Raw genomic sequence first — 17,127 nt, 5'->3', positions numbered from 1 at the left:
GAAATTCATCTGTGTTTAGTCAATAATTCGCTCTTTCTAACTGCAGAGTGGCATCTCCTTCAATTTATTTATCTATCTTTTAATTAAATATTTGAATTCAGTCACTTAGGAACTATACAAGCTGCTCCCAACATATTTTAAATGCATGTTTTCAGTTCTCTTGGGCAGATGGGAGTGGAACTGCTTACTTCAGGTATTTTTAATTTCAGAAGGAGTGGGCATCAAATTTTTCAAATTCTCTACAGAATACTGATATGCACCTTTAAAATACTTAATGACAGCTGGGAGGTGGTGGCCCATGCCTTTTAACCCAGCACTTGGGAGGCAGATGGATCTCTGAGATCTCTGAGCTCAAGGCTAGCCTGGTCTACAGAGTAAGTTCCAGAACAGGAAGGGCTACACAGAGAAACTGTGTCTAGACACCCCACCCCACCCCCCAAAAACTTAATGACATTTTTTAAATGTGATCATGGAAAAGTATATGGTTGCAACAATAATACTGCTACCTACTCCGTGTTCTAGTTAGTAGAATAGGTTACTTCCCCCATCCTTAACCTTGTAAGTGGTTTCGAAGATTAAACTACCTATGATTTTCATTTCAAATAAAGTATCTTAGTCAATTTTCCATCGCAACCAAATGTCTAATATTGGTACTTTTTAATGAAAAATAATTTACTTAGCTCAAAGGTAGGACTTCCTGATATGTGTGTCCGTGTGTGTGTGAGAGAGACAAAGACAGAAAAGACCCACTATGTAGTTGAGAAGCAGACAGAGACAGAAATTCTCACTATATAGTCTAGATAGTCGTTAATCTGCAATCTTCCTGTCTCGGCCTCTTGGATGTTGAGAGTAGAGGAATAAACTACCACCACATATGGCTCAGTGCTCAAGAGTTTTCAACGCTGAAATCCAAGTGATAGGATAAAGTAAGTAGAAAAGATATAAATAAATAGATTCACAAATCCAAATTTCATCTATGGTGAAATGTCATCCAAAATTTTAACACAGGAGAAGTATCACAAGGCATGAAACAGCGTATGTAGATCACACAGTCATGTTGAAATCTCCACTTTCTGGGCTGGAAAGAGGTTCAGCAGATAAAGGTACTTGAGGCCAATGCTGATGATGAACTGAGTTCAATCCCCAGAACCAGCATGGTCAAAGTAGAGAACACAACTCCCACTGATTGTCCTCTGACCTTCACATACACTCATTAGTACACAAACACACATAAAAAAGATACAATCACACACATACATGAAAAATAATAAAAATACTTAAGGAAATAGTTCAGTCAATGTAGTGTGACCCTGCAGCAATGATCTGCATTAGATTTCCAGAACCCACATAAAAAGCCAGACATGGTAGCACATGCTTATGTTCTCAGCCATAGGGAAGAGATGGGGGCCATGAAGCTTATGGACAGCCAGTTTAGCCATATCAAAGAGCCACAGGTCCCAGTAAGAGACCTTGTTTCAGCAAACTAAAGGAAAGTTTGGACATGAACAGCCTATTTCAAAAGAAACAAAACAAAACAAAACACCTCAAGACTCGGTAACATATAGATCAAAAAGTTTAAACTGACTACATTTGATTTGCTAACATATTTTTTTATTTTTATTTATTTATTTATTTGATTTTCGAGACAGGGTTTCTCCGTAGCTTTTGGTTCCTGTCCTAGAACTAGCTCTTGTAGACCAGGCTGGCCTCGAACTCACAGAGATCCGCCTGCCTCTGCCTCCCGAGTGCTGGGATTAAAGGCGTGCACCACCACCGCCCGGCTTGCTAACATATTTTTTTGGATTAGTGATATAAACCTTCCTGGCTATGCCATTGTCTCTTTTACATGCAAACTACTTTAAATCAGAAGTACGGTAACATACTGGGCAAACTTTTATGAAGGAAGTATCTCCAAAGTATCCAAACATCTTTTCCTTAATATCTATATGATGTCTTGATATTTATATTAACATATGTCTTAACACTTAGTTCTCTCCAGGAGATCCAACTTAGTTTAGTTGGCCCAATTTCCCTCAAAGTGGGCTGCTTCTAACAATTGATTATAGAAAGGAAAAAGATAATGATCTCACAATGAAGAAACTTGACAGATACTATCTTAACCAAGTGATCAAAGTTACATCATGGTAAGACTGTGTGTCTTTCTTAATATGTCAAGAGCACTTCCCTTGTATAATTCCTAAAACCTCATTCTAATGAGGTAGCTCCCTCATTGAGATCAGAGACCTCAATTTAGGATCACTAAAAAAATACTTAGGTAGAATGAATACCCACACACAAGGTCAAGTAAAAACAATGAAACAATGAAAGACTGATTTGGGCTTTTTGCTTGGTTTGGTTTTTCGAGGCAGGGTTTCTCTGTGCAGCCATTAAAAACCAAATGCTGCCATGGAACTGTAAACAGAATAAAAAGCACACAGGTCCTCACCGCAAAGCTTCTTTAGTTCTTGTCTCCAGGCAGTTCCTGATCTGACTTCCCTTCATAATGGACTACAACTGTAAGCTGAAATAAACCCTTTTTTCCCAATTGGCTTTTGACCATAATGTTTTATCACAGCAATAGAAAGCAAACCAAGACATGAATGTTTCCAGAGGGGTAAGAGTCTATCACGGCAGAAGGCATGAAAACAGACAGCAGGCATAGTGGCAGGAATACAAAACTGAGAACTCACATCCTCAACCACACTACCACTCAACGAGTGAACTAGAAGTGGCATGAGGCTTTTAATTTCAAAGTTTATCACCAGAGACACACTGCTTTCCCAAACAGTACCACCAAACTGGGGACCAAATGTTCACATGCACAAGACTGGGGAGGAGGGTGCATTCTCACTCAAAACACTATCAGGTTTCTCATGCCTGGTATTGGGGTTCTTGTTAGATAGTCTATAGTCCTGGGAGGGAGCAGTGTCAGCCCAAACAGCATAACTTCATTTAAGACACATAAACACTTATATGTATTTTTTATAACTTCAGGTAAGTATAGGATATGATTAGTTATATCTTTTTCAAACATCCTTAGTGTTGTCTGTCCCTCCTCCCCTTTTTTCTTTTGTACTGAGATCTCCCTCCCCCCTTCTCCTTCCTAACGCCCCAGCCCATTTTCCCATGTCCTCCTTCACACAATTTGTGTTCTATTATTCCCCTCTCTAGCATCACCCATTTTCTCCCATGATCTCTTTTTACTTTCCTGGTTTCTGTGATTACTCCAGATTCCATATTCACATCTGAAAGTTTGGAGCTAAGAACTGCAGATGAAAGAATATGTAGCATTTGTCTTTCTGGGTCTGGGTTACCTTGTAACTGAAAGTTCCTTTCCTGCCTGCCAGTTCCTGAATAACCACTCTGAGGCATAATATTAATTACAAACTGTTTAGCCAATTAGTTCAGGCTTATTATTAGCTAGCTCTTACATCTTAAATTAACCCATTTCTATTCATTTATATTTTACCACGATGCTCATGGCTTGTTACCTCACATCTTGCACTTCGGCAGTTGCTGGCGTCTCACAGACTCCACCTTCCTTCTCCCTCTATCTCTGCTAGAATTTCCCACCTGGCTCTATTCTGCCTGGTAATTGGCCAAGTCAGCTTTTTTATTAACCAATGGTAATAAGACATACTCAAGGCATATAGAGATATCCCACATCACTATCTCACTAGATATAATATTTCTAGTTCCACACATTTACTAAGTACATTTCATTTTATTTTTACAGATAAGTTGTAGTCCGTTGTGTATATGTACCAGTTTTATTATCTATTCATTAGTTGATGGACATAGGCAGTTTCCATTTCCTAGCTATTTTGAATACAGTGACAATGAATATGGTTGAGCAAGTATCTGTGGAGTCGTTTGGGCATATGGCAATCAGTGGTATATAGTTGGGCCATATGGTAGATTTATTTTTAGCTTGAGAATTCTCCACACTTGATTTTCAGATTGGCAGCACCAGTATGCAATCCCACTGACAGTAAATGAGGGTTCCCCCTTCCCCCAAACCCTCGCCCACATTTTTTTTTTAATCATAGCTATTCTGACCTAGGTAAGATGAAATCTAACTTATTTTGTTTGTATTTCCCTAACTGTCATGGCCATGGAGGAACATTGCTTACTGCCTTGCTCGGTTTGTTTGTTTGTCTGGTGGGTTTTGTTTTTTTTTTTTTTTTTTTTTGAGACAGGGTTTCTCTGTGTAACAGTCTTGACTGTCCTGAACTCACTCTGTAGACCAGGCCAGCCTCAAACTCTCAGAAGTCACCCTGCCTCTGCCTTGGAGTGCTGGAATTAAAGGCAGGTACCACAACCACCCAGCAGTTTGCTTTTTTATATAACCCAGAACTACCTGCCCAAGGGTAGCACTACCCACAGTGGATTGGACCCTCCAACATCAATCTTTAATCAAAAAAAAAAAATGTACCCACAGACTTTCCTAAAGGTAATTTGATAGAGGCATATTCTCCAATGAGTTTTCATCTTCCCAAATGACCCTTGTTTGTGTCAAACTGACAACAACAACAGCAACAACTAACCAGCACAAACCATAAAGCTGAATAATCTCTTCTATAAATTGCCTTTGTCATGGTCAAGAAAATTCTAGTATCAGGCTTAATGTAGATAAACCCTAAAGACATTATACTAAAATACATATCATATAATCAAAAATAATACAGACAAAAAGTAAAATGGTAGTTGTCAGGGACTCGGTGAGCATAAAGTTACTTTTAATAAGATGTTTCAATTTTATAAAACAAAGAATACCAGAGATAGCTGACGGAGACATGTATGCGACAATATATGCGTAAGACTAAAACTGTATGCTCTAAAATGATGAAGCCAGAAGTGGTGGTGACCGCCTGTAATCTCAGCACTAGAGAGGTGGAGGCAGGAAGACCAGGAATTCAAAGTCAGCCCTCAGCCCTTAGATACCCAGCAAGTCCAAAGATATATGAGACTCCTTTAGTACCTTCACTCACGTGGCTAGCAGTCAGTCTTAACAAAGTACTCCTTTCTAATCTGACTATTGCTTGAATAAAGTTTCCTTTCTACCTTTGGGGCAAAAGGAAGATCAAAGGGAATTTTATGTGTATTTTACCACAATCAGAAAACTAAAGAGAAAAATCCCAGGGGCGGGAGCCTCTGTAAATATTGGGAAGATGTGTCAATGGCAACTATGGTACTTGAGTTGAACTAAGTCAAAATTGTCTAGAAGTTGACAGCAGTTGTAGATAAAAATTTGGGTTTTCATAGTAAAACACAGGGCCATAAGCCTGAAATCTCAGCACTCAGGATCATGAGTCCAGTTTCAGCTACGTAATGAGACTGTTTCAATAACTGATTATTTTTTTAAATGGATCTTTCACTTGATCTGTAATCATTTTCCTATTTCTCAGAAATAAAACAAAATGATGTTTAATTTCAACTTTCCAGACAAAAATTACCAAATGTTTATGATTTTATTTCTTCAAAACTACAAGTAACTTCACATTAGTAATACCTTCTTCACATGTAAGAGTCAGTAAGACAAATGGATCTCAGATAAAATAACTGTCTTAGATCCTCACTGTCATCCCTAACACCAATGCTGCCATTTCTTTCATGTCAGTCACATCACCGAATCCATTACTGCTAGTCTTAGCAATAATGATAGACCAAAGTCATATACATTCCTCAACAACAATATAACATACAGATCAAAGTTTAAAATAAACAACAAACTCAAGTTAGTAACAATATATCAGATTAGTTATATATCTGTGCAAGGAATGTGCCACAAGAATACAAGAAATACACCGGGCGGTGGTGGCGCACGCCTTTAATCCCAGTACTCGGGAGGCAGAGGCAGGCGGATCTCTGTGAGTTCGAGACCAGCCTGGTCTACAAGAGCTAGTTCCAGGACAGGCTCCACAACCACAGAGAAACCCTGTCTCGAAAAACCAAAAAAAAAAAAAAAAAAAAAAAAAAAAAATACAAGAAATAGAAATATGACATGGTATTTCAGTTGATAGCAATTTTTTTTGTAAACCAGAAACTACACAGAGAGCTTATGTGTATTTGGAAAAACAAAAACCTGAAATCATGTTGGAGAACTGCATACTGCTTTAAAACAAACTTTTCTGTGGAACTTACTGGCTCAAATATTAATACTCACATTTCTTGTAAAGTGAACTGTGTTCTAGCTATTTCTAAAATTTAAAAATTATAATAATGGCATTTGCCAAAAAGGAAAATGTGTATTAATCCAGAATTCCCTGACTTAAGTGAACTCCAACATTTCTTCTCTAATATTAATTTAATCTTTAGGAAATAGTACTATTCTAAAAAAATCAGATTTGTCAAACATACTTCAAGAAATGCTAATATAAGGGTGAAAGCAGTGAAGTTGGGAAAACTGGATTTGTATTTCCAATCTTACTTAATGTTACTGATAAATTATCTCCAGACCTTCATTCCTCAACTGAGCTAACAGTTTCCTTTTTGTTAACCAAAAGAAATAGGAGTTCAAGGAAAATGTCTGTAGACATTCGGTGTGGTTTTTCGATTGTTTTTCGAGAGAAAAAGAATCAGTACAGAAGCAGTGCTCAAGAAGTCCTTCTCAGATGACTGAAGAATTCTTCAAACACAAAGACACAGAAAGGACCAACTCTGATTAAAAGAATCAACATGAGAACCTTTGTTTCTCTATAAATATTCAGAGTTTACTAAGTTCCCTTTTGCTTCTTATTTTCACAGCTGAAGATGCTACAGAAAGCAAGTGTGAAACAGTTCAATGGAAGCCCCCAGGCAGCAATAAAATCTTCTTATGGGGGTTTGCAGATATATAGCCCAGTTGATAAGGTGCTTGCCTTGAATACAGGACAGCCAGGACTATACCAAGAAAACCTATCTTGAAAGAAAAAAACAAAACAAAACTGATCAGACTAGAAACAATTTCCATAGCTAAGAACCATGGTAAAGAAAATGACTACAGATGATTGCCAAAGGATGGGTTCATAGGCTCAGCAAGTAGCACTTGCTGGAAAGCCAGAGCCCACATGGTAAGAGAGCATCAACTCTCACAAACTGTCCTCTGCCCTTCACTGTGGTACCTGAATGCCCCTGCCCCCCCACTAGTAATAGTAAAATTTCTAAGTTAAAAACAAAACAAAACAAAGTTTGCTTGTTTGCTCTTTGCCTTAAAAAAAAAAAAAGAAGATGACTAGTATGATCTCTGGTTTAGAAACGGCTTTCTCTTACCTACGACATATGAAACAGTATCTACTATGTATAGCCCCCTCCTAATACACAGTACACCAAGACAGTAAACCACATTTCATGAAGTCCCCAGAGATCACAGGGCATCTAAAGTCCATGAGATATTTTCAGGATGCTTGGTTGGGCCTTTCCTTCAAACCTAAAAGTAGATCTACTCACATAAGGCTACCTTTTTTGTTTGTTTGTTTGCTTTCTGTTTTTCTTTCGAGACAGGGGTTCCCTTGTGTAACAGTCCTAGCTATCCTGGAACTTCCTTTGTAGACCAGGCTGGCCTCAAACTCACAAGAGATTGCCTGTGTCTGCCTCCCAAGTTCTGGGATTAAGGGCGTGTACCACCACCACCTGGTCACATAAAGCTATCTTAGTATGCTCCTCAAATCATGTCCAAAATCTCCAAGAATAGGAAAATCCAACCTATTAATTCTAGGGCAGATGATAGAGTGACAAAAAAAGAGATTCATGTTTAGATTACAAGTTTCTTACATAGATCCCAATGTAAACATCTCCACTCCGAAATTTAGAATTGACCTGTGGTTTGAAAACCAAGGCCATCAAGATCATGTAGGTGTATGCTTCAAATTCTGGGGTGATATAAACAATAGAATTTCAACATGGTACAAGAGGATATAGGGAAAAGTTCCATGAGTGAGAGAGAGTACTTGCTCTGCAAGCATGTGTGTTCATATCCCCAGCACTGAGGGTGGAGCCAGCCAGATGCTACCAGCTCCCTTGCTAGCCAGCCTAGTCAAAGAAGGTGGATTTCCAGCTCATAAAGAGACCCCCATCCCAAGCCAATAAGGTGGAGAACAATAGACACTGGACTTCCTGATCTGGCTTCCCCCAACAAACTCAAATGCCTGCACCCATTAACAACCCTCCCCAAAAAGGCATAGATGTATCAAAAATCACTGCATTTACAGTGAATGTAACAATCACCTCTATAGGGAACTAGTTTAAGAGTAACAGTAAAAGTACCAAATTCAGGTTGGATACAGCTTAGATCACTTAACCCAGCATGTCCAAGGCCTATAAGAACTTCCAGTTCAGAGTGCCATTTTAAAACAGTCTGCCTTAATTCATTCTCCTCCCCTTTCACCCCCGCCACCCGCACACACACAAAGAAGAAAAACTACTTTTCACTGTCAGAGATGTTATAAATACTGAAAAAAGATAGACAGACAAAGAATGAGCAAGGTTTAGTGATAAAAGTTCTGTAACTCACTGCTGAGGAGGGAGGACTTGGGGGAACCTGCAGAAATACTGCTTCAGAGTTCAAAACTAGCCTGAGCAATTTAATAAGACATTTTTGAAACACAAAGCAAAAAAGAGAACTAGAGATACAAGTAGAGGTTCAAGTCCAATCCCCAGTAAAGCAAAAGAAAATGTAAAAAATAACTAGTCTGTTTGTGTAGATTAGAGCTAGCGTTATTGTAAACTCGTAGTCTCACATAGATACCAATACAAATATGAGTCCATAAAAAGATTCCCTTGCTCTGTAAACTGGACGGCCTGGGGCAGCAGCATTCTAAGAGCAATAAATACAAGTACTCAGACACTGGTGAGTCTGCAGAAATGTCTCAATAATGAAAAGCACTTGCAACACAAATCCTGAGGACTGGAGTTCAGATCCCAGTACCCACAGATTAAGTCAGATATTCTGCACAAGCCTGTGAGCCCATCCTAGGGGGCGGAGATGGGAGGCTTGCCAGCTTCCAGCCGGGAGAAAGAAAAGAACCATGAGCTTCAGATTCAGGGAGAAAACTGCCTCAAAAGAATCGGCAGGTGGAGAATGATATGAAACCCAATGTAATAACTAAATATGAAAAATATCAGGCAACTGAAAATGACAGAATATTCTGATGCCATGAGAACACAAAAAACTGTAAATCTCTGATAAGAATGCTGAAAAGCTAATCATAACAATGTAATTATGAAATCCAATGTAAAACTAAATATGAAAACTATTAAGACAATTGAAAATGAAGTAATATTCTACAAAATAATGAGGCCCGTAGTTTTCAACTGTATCAGTGCCTTGAAAGAAATTGTTCCACATTCAGGAGCAGAGTGACAAGCAATTGTAACATATAAAGACAACTAATAGGGTTTAGAAGGTCCTGTTCGTGTTACATTATAACTATGACAGTCATGTGATCATGTGACATCCTTCTTTATAAGAAATAAACATGGAAATATTTCAGAGCAACAGGGCATCAGATGGGCAATTTATTGACAAATAGGTTAAAGAACAAATAGATTCAACTTTTATGTCCTGTCATTGCCTGTAATCACAACACTCAGGAGATAAATCAGGAGTTTAGGGTCATCTTTGGCTACAGAGTGATTTTGAGGTCAGTTTGGACTACATAAGACCCTATGTCTCTTTCCTTCACACACACACACCCAAAAAAAAGCTCAAATAAGAAAGCTTTCAAGAAGTCTGTGGCCATTTTAAAAACCTGGAAAGAATATACCTAAAAGGCAATCTGCAACTACCAAGGACTGGCGAGGAAAGGTGACATCAAATGCAGGTTACCCAGTTCTATGGCCTACAGTTTCAGTTACCTGAAATCATCCATAGACTAAAACTATTTGACAGAAAATTCCAGAAATAAACAATTCTAAGTAAAAGCTTATACTATCCCTTTCCAGTACATCCATACTGTATACACTCCCTACCTGTCAACCACTTAATAGCCAGTTAGGGTATCAGATACAGGGCTTGTGTTCATCTAAAGCTTATTTTTACTCAATGGACCAAAAAGTAAATAGGCTATTAAATAGGCTAATAAGCAGAAGAAAAGCCAGTTCCTTTTCAGTAAAAAGTACAAATTCTCAATAATAAAAGGAAAAAAACATACTAAAATTGCTAAAAATCCACATTAAGAATCAGTCCATCTTCTGGCCAGGTGTAGTGGTACACACCTATAACCCCAAGCACTTTTATTAGCAGGAAGATCAGAGTTCAAGGCCAACCTCAGTCACACAGTGAGTTCGTGGCCTAAGCTACACGAGAACCTGTTTCCAAATCAACAATAGGAATCTTCTTTCTATCTGTGAAACTGTACAGAAATTTACAGTAGTTTGCTATCCCACCTTAAACAGCAAAGGTTATAGCTACTGTAGCTGGGGCTACAGCTACATGGTAGACTACCTGTCTAGCAGGTTGGGTCCCTCAAAATCAGTTTTTACCACTTAAAAAATTAAAACTAAAAAAAAAAAGTTACAACCACAGTATGTAGCAAGCGCTTAGTAAAGACAAAAAGGGCATACAATTATAGGGCTTGGTACCATCAGTGGCTACAAGCATTTGAACCTTTTATAGCCAAAGGATAAACAAGTACTGCTATTACTATACATATGAGGGGTAGATATTAAAAAGCATAAAATGTATCTCCACAATTACTAAATTTTCTTAGCAAGGAGGACTGGAAGAACTGTGACTGAGCAGTTGGTCAACTTGTAAACAAACTATAGTAGAACGTGCTGAAGCTCCAACATAGCTATCTGTACTGTGGAAAACTGACAAGCCAGCAGGATTCTGAAAATAGGAAGGCGTCTCCTGAAGGGCAGGAAACACCTGTACCAAGAAGCCAAGAGATCCACACACATCCTAAAGCTAAACACATTAGTACAACACACCTCTTCTAAGCAATTACCAAAGCAAGAACAAGTATTCACTTGGGTTGGGAAAAATATGCTTAAATGACCAAGAAGGTACATAGTAGGCCATTAATAAAAACTTTACCCACTAACAAAAAGTAAAATACAGTATTTGAAGAAAACCCAAGAGCATTAACAGATCTACCAGGTACAATAAGATCAAACTTCAAATAAGATACAGAAACAATTAAGCAATATCTCAGAGATTCTAAATTACATGTAGACCAAAATACAACTGAAAAATAAAAACTAACTTCTGGCGGTGGGAGGAGTTCTTAGAAACTGTATTGCAAAAACAAATTATTAAGAACTGAAAACCAATGAGTGAGCTGAAAGAGTAGTCTCAAGATTCTCCAATATCTCAAAAAGTCCCCATAAGTATCTAAAGAATGTTTGAAAACAGCCCTCCCTTTTCTAGAAATGTATATAAGACGTGGATTTCCTTCATATATTTCAATCAAAACAACATACTACAACAGATGGAAGAAGTGATGTATGAGATTTGAACTCCTTTCCATTAAGTCCAACATAAGTAACTTACAAAAATGCAAAAAATCCTTCTTTTTATTATCGCCAGTCCTCCAAATCCCTAGGTTCAACCATGTTGAAAATTCTTGGGGAAAATTGCATCCGTACTGAATACATACAGACTTTCCTTTCTTGTCATTATTACCTAAGCAGTACTTCACACTGTTCGCCTAGTATTTCCCCTGGATTTAGTATACAAGTCATCTGAAGCTGCTTTAACGTGTCTCAGCAGATGTGCTTAGGCCACAACAACTACTAAGCCGTTATAAAGAAGGGACCAAAATAGTCGTGGCGAAAATGGAACAATTCACCATGGACACCATGTCACAACTGTATTTGTTCTGGAAAATCATTACGTTTTTTGCTCAAACAATGTTAGTATGCAATGGCTTGCTGTTATTTTTAAATTTTGTTTTAATTTCTAACAGAACAGTAACCAATAGCTGGCACAAACCCAAACTCTTAGGGGGTTCTCAATGTATGTATAGAATTATTGGTGATTCTAAATTCAAAACACCATATAACCTTAGGACTATTACGATTTCTCATAATCAAACCACATTACAACAAATGACTCCTCCAACCTGCAAATGAAATGTAAAGAAGGCATTCTGTCCCAAAATAAGTGGTTCAGACTACAAATTGGTCTCTGAAATAACAAGATTCAATGTATGGCTGTTTCGCTTTACAACACATAAAAGTGATATACACTCAACAGAAACTACTTAAAATGATCACTTATTCAACCAGGGATGATATTTCTTAGGAGCCACAAAAATAAATAAATAAATAAATAAATAAATAAATAAATAAATAAATAAATGAATGAATGAATGAATGAATGAATGAATGAATGAATAAATAAATAAATAAATAAATGTGCCCTACAGTGACCTGGGTTGCCAGAGTTTTTTGATACAGGTACTCAATAAATTACATGAGATACTAAACACTGTTTTAAGCTAAGCTTTGTGTTAGATGATTGTGCCCAACTGAAGGACTTAGTAAGTGTTCTGAGCATGGGTAAGGTAGTCTAGGCTGAGCCACCATACTCGGTAGGTGTGGTGTACTGAATGCATTCTTGATTAGTCTCAGCTATCAGCATGCAAACTCATCACAAGTTCAGGAACATCTTCACTTTCCAAGTTATTTAATCTTCTTTCCATTTTCCCATTCTCTCACTATAATACTCATTAGTCATAATTTCATGGTGCTGTCAATGTGCCTTTCTCAATTCTTCTAGCACAACAAAAAGAAATAGCTTACTATGCACAAAAATCTAAATAAGAGTGTCCCTATAAATAAACTTCATAGGCTTTATTATACCTATTTTTATTATACACATGCCATTTTGTTGTTTTCTAGGGTTTCTTAAAACATACTATATATACTTAAATTCATACATACATATCAGTGGGGCTTTATTTTACGTTTATTTTCTAATGTTATTTCCTATTCTCTTACATACTATCATCAATAAGGTACCAAGGCCTTCATTCAATGTAACAAAATTGGAAGTGACAAAAATAATGTGTGACAGAATACCAATGCAATTACGGATCAAGACACAAGAATATATACAACCTGAAAAGACTACCTGCAGAGGCACTTGGGTAGAAAAAGAGAACTTTCAGAACTGCATAAAAACAAAGCAGTGTGCTAACAAGCACTGAAACACTTCCGTGAGTTGGGATGCAAACATCAAATTAAACAAATTAAACAAATTGATCAATTTTTCTGTTTCATGTTTCAAACACTTTGAGGAGCAATATGCATGGACAAAGGACTTTTGGGAAAGAGGAAAGGCAAAAAAAAAACTAAAAAATTAGTAAACATGAAAAAAATAGAATAAACAAGTAACATTAATTAAAGAGAAATTTAAAAACTAAAGAAATTAGAAGAGAAAGTTGAATAACAGCAAGTTTTAAAATTAGGAAACCAAACACTGAGAGAGAAGTTATAATGTAAACTGAGAAATGGGAGTTACTTATTCAGAGTAAATAACAAAAGGTACCAAGGGAAGAGAAACTATAAAGTGAAGGGGGAAACAATTTCCCTAGCTAATTCAGAAGTAGATATTATAGAATACAACTCATATATACATGTTCTACAACAAAAACAGTGTGCATTCGGAACTAATCTACTATGAACAGTTACGGAAGTGTAACACTGCTGTCAAGAAAGAAAAGGAAAGCCATCCTGTGTGGCTGTTGTTTCAACAACAATCAAGCCATCACAAATGGATGAATAAGATAGAGTCAAGATTAAAATGCAGGAAACAAAGTAGGTATATTTAAAGGAGACTGAAGAAACAGCAATTATAAAGAAATGTATTTGATCTCCAACATCATTCAAATTCTGTATAAACCTAAATGCTTTGTAAATATTGTATCTATTTCTACAACAAAAAGAAGCTTAAATTCTAAAAGCATATTATCAATAAGCAATTATTTCAAATAATGCCGAAATAAATACATAATTTTCTGAAAATTTAAAGTATGCTCCTTGGCAGATAGTGTTCATCATGAATTTTTTAAAATTAAAAAAAGTCAAAAATAAAAAACATAGAGTAGTCACTTGGCTAAGAAACAGTACACAATAAAAAATTTCCATTCCTGAACCTCACTAAGCATATACATGACGTTCAAAACAGCTCGTTCTTAAATGCCAAGGAAACGTAACCAATCAGGAGGAGCTTTGAAAGCCCAAGATTACTTTTTTTTTTTTTTTTTTTTTTTTTTTTTGGTTTTTCGAGACAGGGTTTCTCTGTGGTTTTGGAGCCTGTCCTGGAACTAGCTCTTGGAGACCAGGCTGGTCTCGAACTCACAGAGATCCGCCTGCCTCTGCCTCCCAAGTGCTGGGATTAACCAAGATTACTTTCATTAACAAGCCTCTCTAAGACAGGCAAACACACTGGGAAGTACTTTGTTTCACAATTTAATCCAGCAGGGGAACCTCCCTCAAACAATACTGAAAACACATAAAATTTGAGTCCACTGAGAAAGACTTCAAATCACTGTCTTTTAAAAAAGAAATCTCTCTTCAAATCTTTGTTGCATTTTAAACAAGACTTCAAAAATATTTGGTTTGAGAAGAGTATAAAACCTAAAATTCATTAGCAAATTTGGTGCTAAATTTACCTTTCAGTAAAATGCAAAATAAATGTCTTGTTGAGGAAAAAGAGGGAACCAAAGGTGAACAAAGGTGGAACACCTCATTTTTAAAATGTCAAAACGTAAACATATTACTCTCTCTAAAAAAGAAAAAGTCCTTCTTGAGTGGGTGGGGGCGCTAAGCAGCATAGTCCAGTGTTGTCATCTGCATCCAGAAGTAACGCAGTGCCTGTCATCTCTGCAAAGGGTTTCTCTTTAGACTTGCTCTATTAAGGCGCTGCTGCTCTGAAGCCAAGCAGAAGCCATAAAAGGAAACCGAAGTTCAATGTCATTTATTTTGTTCCCCTCTTTCATATGCTAAAGAATAACCTCTTTTGCCGCCTAATTATACGTCCCCAAATCATAAAGTCCGCCAGTTATGCACTTTAAATTCCTTCATAAAGCAGTCGGACTTTTAATAGGAATAACTTGATGGCTCACAAATTTTACCAATAAAATAAAAATGGAAACAAAAACTCCAGAGACCAGGCCCTAATAACAAAACAACATAAATACTGGAATGATTCTCTTTTTGAAATGTACTTCATAAAAGCGATACAGCCAAGAACAAGCTGTGAACTAATTTGATCCTGATCTTTAAAACCTACCTTTCCTCTCCCAACTAAAAAAAGTCAACTCTTTTTCCTCGGATTTCTGGTAATTATTTCGGTAGCATCTGATTAAACATCAATTTAAGCTTAAGCTACATCTACCTATAATTAATATTTACTTTTAAAACACAGTATTTTCTGTCACCTCCCTTTACTAAAAAAGCACGGGGCGGGGGGGACTAAACTTAAAAAGGCACGCAGTTGAAACAGACTAGGGGAAAAGACAGCAGATTTACTGCAGCCAAAACTAGTTTCCCCCACGAAGCCGACCCCCATTGGTTCAGAGGCGTTCCTAAGTCTGACTGGTGGAATGTCGGCCATGCTTCACGAGTTCCTGCTCGCACAGTCCGTACCTATTCAATTAGTAGGCAGAAGCAAACAAGAACAGATGGGCCAGCGCGAAAATCTTGAGAGTCACACAACAGCAGACAGCGCCGCTCTTTCTCACTATGTGCCTCCCCCGAGGATCTGAAGCGTTTTTTTTTTTTTCTCTTCCCTTCCTACGTCCCTACTCGGAACTGCACCCAAGTCCTGACCAATCAACCACTTGCAGGTGTTTGGGGGTTTGCTTTGTTTTTGTAGCCATATCCTCCTTTCTTTACCCGTAATCTTCACGACCTCGTTCTGCTTCCTAGAACACCAGTTTCAAGAAAAATCTAGCAGCTCCTTGTCTCCAATCAAGTAGCCAAACAAGCACTGTACGCTACTGACTGAAAAGAGCACATTACTTACGACTTAGCCTCAGCTGTCCGGAGAAGCCAACCGAGAACGGCAGACAGATGGGTTCTAAAGTCCAAAGAACCCCAAGAGCCCTAACAAAACGAGCTCTGCGTAGGATTAACGCCAGGGCCAAAACAATCGGCACCAACATAAACAAATGTGGCAGCCATCTCGGTAAGAGCGAATACGTCTCTCCCGGCAGCGACTTAACTTTCTTCCGAAACCAAAGTTGCCGGGCTCAGCGATTTACTATACGTTCCGGAACACTAAAAACTTGTGCACCTTCGGCCGAACAAAGGCACTCTTTCTTCCGATGGCTGCAAACTTTCCGTGCCACAGCATTCTTACAAGCCCATCTCAGAAAGAAAGGAATCCAGACGGTAGACCGGGCAAAACAGAAACCCAAACATACATCAGTTCCTACTACTCAGCGGCTAAAATACCAAACCACTCCGACACGAGAGCAAGAAGAGAGGCAACTCGGGCAAAGCGAAGCCGACTAAAAGTATCGTTTCCGGCCCACGAACTTGGCGGCTGCTCGACGCTCTTCATAAGAAAAAAGAATTATTTATTTATTTTTTTTTTACCTCTCGGGGTGTCTCAGGGCAGCCGTCTCGAGGCTCGGCTTGACATGATTTCCTGCCCTTCCTCCGCGGCTCGGGGCCCCGCCGAGGCTCCCGTGAGGGCGAGGCGGATGTAGAGCTGCCTCCCGCAGCAGTGCGGCTGCTCCGGTGGGGGCTGGGGTGCGCGCTGGCTTCCTGCTCGCCACTTGTGTCAGGAGTTTCCCGGCCCCGACTGGGTCCCCCGCCGAAGGGAAAAACTTTTCACTCGTGACACCACCCGGAATTGCCGTGCGAAACTCACTTCCTGCCTGGGTGAAAAGCAGGATCCAGCTCGGTGCCCCGGGAACCCGGAACCCCGGGGCGGCGCGCCTCCGAGGGGGAGGGAGGGGATGGCGCCCGCCCCGAAGCCGCGGGACTACGCGCGGCTCACGGGGGCGAGGACGCGGAGCTCGGCCGGGCCTGGGCCGCGCTAGGCCGCCGCCCCCACAGCCGCGCCGCGCGGGTATTGTCTCGAGTGCGCCGGCCGCGCCCTGCGCCCGGCCGCCCGGTCGCCGCCGCCCGGAGCCGGAGCCGACTGGCCGCGCAGGCAGGCTCCGAGGCGGCCGTCCGTCCGTCGGGCCG

General features: G+C 39.1%; 1 protein-coding gene across 7 annotated transcripts in view; it reads right to left on the bottom strand.

The window, feature by feature from the left end:
- Erbin (erbb2 interacting protein) overlaps nt 1-16,756 on the bottom strand; it is a 111,542-nt gene extending 94,786 nt beyond the window's left edge. For 2 of the 7 annotated variants that reach the window (XM_057789397.1, XM_057789403.1), the window contains exon 1: nt 15,956-16,221. The gene's annotated coding sequence lies outside the window, so the exon portion shown is untranslated. Of the gene's footprint in view, nt 1-15,955; nt 16,223-16,530 lie in introns of those variants that run through there. The other 5 variants (XM_057789402.1, XM_057789400.1, XM_057789396.1 and 2 more) reach the window with 5 other exon arrangements.
- Nucleotides 16,757-17,127: the final 371 nt, after the last annotated feature.

Source organism: Chionomys nivalis, chromosome 15 (genome assembly GCF_950005125.1).
Source record: "Chionomys nivalis chromosome 15, mChiNiv1.1, whole genome shotgun sequence".
Taxonomy (NCBI): Eukaryota; Metazoa; Chordata; class Mammalia; order Rodentia; family Cricetidae; genus Chionomys; species Chionomys nivalis.
This window is presented reverse-complemented; position numbering and strand designations above follow the sequence as displayed.